We start from the raw sequence: 3566 nt of genomic DNA, 5'->3' as shown, positions 1-3566 counted from the left end.
CTGGCCCACTTGTGCTTCTAAATTTCTAATGGAAGACCTTGTTTCATTCATGAAGCTCACAGTGGCCTTAGATAGATCAGAGACTAGATTTGCTAAATTAGAAGCGTTTTGTCCAGAGTTCTCTGTCTGTTGCTGAGTTGATAATGGAAAAGGTTTGCTATTGCTAAACCTATTTCTTCCACCATTGTTAAAGCCTTGTTGAGGCTTCTGATCCTTCCATGAGAAATTTGGATGATTTCTCCATGTTGAGTTATAGGTGTTTCCATAAGGTTCACCTAAGTAATTCACCTATTTTTCAACCTCTGAATCTGATTTCTGCTCAAGTCCCTCAATTTCAGCCAGAAAATACCTGAAATCACAGAAAAACACACAAACTCATAGTAAAGTCCAGAAATGTGAATTTAACACAAAATCTATTAAAAACATCCCTAAAAGTAACTAGATCATACTAAAAATATACTAAAAATAATGCCAAAAAGCGTATAAATTATCCGCTCATCAATATCTATCCAAGGAGGGAGTTTTTTTCCCAAACGCTCATGGAGAGGTTTGATAAGAGTGCTTAGATTTGGAATAAATCTGCTACATAATTTATGCAGCCAAGGAACCGTTGGAGTTGATTCCTTTCTAAAATGTGATCAGGGAATTTATGCGCAAATTGGATAGCCCTGTCAATGGGTGTAATTGTTCCCTGATAGATCATGTGACCAAGGAAACGGATTTTAGTTTAGAATAAACTAATTTTTTATTTAGAGACTGCTAGACCATTATGACTGATGGTGTGCATGAAAGTCTTCACGTGTTTAAAATGATCATGCAATGATTAGGAAAAAATTAGCATGTCGTCTATATAGACGATGGCAAAGCCGGAAAAGGGATTAAAGATGTCATTCATGATTTTTTGGAATTTTGATGGAGCATTTTTTAGGCCAAAAGGCATCACATTCCATTCATACTGATTGAAAGGTACTGTGAATGTCGTTTTGTATCCATCAGCCTCGCTAATCTGGATTTGCCAATACCCAGATTTCATATCAAATTTTGAAAAAATGCTTGATGAGTTTAGTCTATTTAACAAATTTTTTTTGTTTGGGATAGGATATCTAATCCACCGGAGAACTTGGTTTAGATGCTTATAATTAATAACCAACTTAGGGGTGCCTCTTTCCAATTCAGCTTGTTTGTTGACATAGAAAGTTAAACAAGACTATGGGCTTTTATTGGGCCTAATAAGCTTTTTGTGCAAAAGGTCTGTAATTTTCTTTTAACAATATTGGAGAAGTTGTTCATTCATTTGTATGGGTCTGGCCTTTGTTGGGATTTGGCTTTCTTTAAGATCCTTTTCATAAAGAAGATCTACAATATGTTGTTTTCTATTCCAGAATGTGTGAGACAAATCTAAACATATTGTTTCTTGCATTTGTTGAAGAAGGGACTTAATCTTTTGTTGGATTTGAGGCTTTGGTAACTGGGTTTCAAGGGTTTTGAAGGAGACTTCTTCTTTCAAGAAGTTAATTTAGTTAGTTTTGAATTGGAGCAGGTTGAGGGTCTTATGGGCAGGAGTTGAAACAAATTGGAAGGTTGTTGGCGTTCCTCCTATATAGGTAGTGATACCGTCATATGACATCATTAAAGGAAAAAGAGCTCTAATAAAGGGTGTCCCCAAAATGACCTGATTTCTTAAATCTTGCACAAGAAAGAAAGGTGTTTTTATCCATAAAAGACCATTTTTTATGACAGCCTCAGAAAGCCTGTACCTAATTTGTAAATGTTCACCGTTAGCTGTACTAAGGCGCTCTGCAGTTTTTTCAAAATATTTTGTTGGGATTAAACCCTCCAGAATACAATTTTTATCTGGACCTGTATCGAACAAGGCTACAGTTTCCAAAACAAAGTCCTGGATGACAATTCGAATATTGATATAGAATTTCATGACGGTTAGTTGACTGACTAACCAGAAAATTTCTGCTATCTCATCTTTTTGATCATCCTTTGAGAGTTGGACAATTTGGTCATCCTCTTCATTTTTAAAAATTTGGTTTTGAAGATTTTGATCATTCTGAGGTTCTTCCTCAGTGTTATCAGAATCTTCGTCCAAAATATGAGACAAGCAATTCTGGTGTTGTTGTTGTTGTTTGATGAGATGAATTTCTTTCTTGAGAATATTAATCTCATTTTGGAGGTCCTGAATAGTAACAGGTTTAGAAACTTATTTTTTGAGTTTTTTGAAAATAATTTTGATATCGTACTTGTTTTTTATAACCAGGATTTTGGTTTTGGATTTATTTTTGGTTTCTAAGGTTTGTTTGAGCTTCTGAAGGAAGTATTTTCTCTGTTCAGGGTCAGAGATAGTGTTTATGGCATCGAAAAGAAGATCTTGTTCTTGTATAGTGATATTGAGCTCAAAATATTCATCAAATGATGAGGATATATCATCATCATGCTAGATGTTGTTTAAGTCCTTCGAAAATTCATGCTCTAATTCTTCTTCGGAGCTTTCAAGGAGGAGATTATTAATCTGCTCCTCAATCTGAGGGTCAAGGTTGAGGTTGTTGATCCTCTTTTTGAGCCTACAGTACTTACTAATATGACCCAGTTTTTTGCAATTAAAGCAGATAATTTAGTTTTTGTGAGGTTCTTTATCTTTGTCTTTCCTTTGTCTAGGAGGAGGCTTGTAATGCTTCCTAGGTTTCCATTGACGTGGGTTTTGATCAGGCCATCGGTTTTTTTGGTAAGACTGTTTTGTTTTATTTTTACTACAGGAGGGTAGGCTAAACTGTTCATAGAAAGAACCTAGATCTTTTTTATTTTGGGCCTTTTTGCGGGCTAATTGCCTTTGAATTTTGTCATCTTGACAAATTTTTAAGGCCACTTTTTGGACATAAGAAATTAATTGGCCATAACTTAAAGAATTGTACGGAATAATTTCATCCGGAGTTAAGCTTCTGATTTTGTCCCTAACTTTATCTCCCAGAGATTTTGGGAGTTCGGCTAAGAACTTTTCTTTCCAGAATGACTGTTGGCTATCTTCTCTAGTGAAGACTCTGGTTAAGAAGGTATCTTTATACCACTTGAAATCAGACACGGATTTGCATTTGGGATTGGACAGAAGTTCACCAGACTTATCTTTCCACAAAGATGGGTCGCCTATGAAATGGTTTGCTATAGTAAAGATCAATGTGCTAACAGCATCATGGATGGTTTTCCTATTCTCATTAAGAATAGGTTCGCCATTATCATTGGTTTTAACTGCAGACAGGATGGAATCTTTTTTTGTCATTCGTGAGATAATTATCCTACCATCCTTTAAGTTGTCCTGAAAATCCTGATACAATAACATTTGCTATTGCTTCTTCAGAGCTTTCATGGGCAGTTTAATAGGCTATACAAACCATTGTCATATGTTGTAACATGTGCATGATGTTATACTCTATTTTTCTATCTATGTTCTATTCATAGACGTTGTTCGCATTGGAACTGTTGAAGCCTAGCTCTCTGTCTTCCAAAGCTAGGTTAGGAGTAGTATTTTGGAGATGATAGTGTTAATGAGGTTTAGTAAGACCTTT

This window comes from Arachis ipaensis, chromosome B04, assembly GCF_000816755.2.
Source record: "Arachis ipaensis cultivar K30076 chromosome B04, Araip1.1, whole genome shotgun sequence".
In the NCBI taxonomy this organism is placed as follows: Eukaryota; Viridiplantae; Streptophyta; class Magnoliopsida; order Fabales; family Fabaceae; genus Arachis; species Arachis ipaensis.
The sequence above is the reverse complement of the archived record's forward strand: the minus strand, read 5'-3'. Positions refer to the sequence as shown.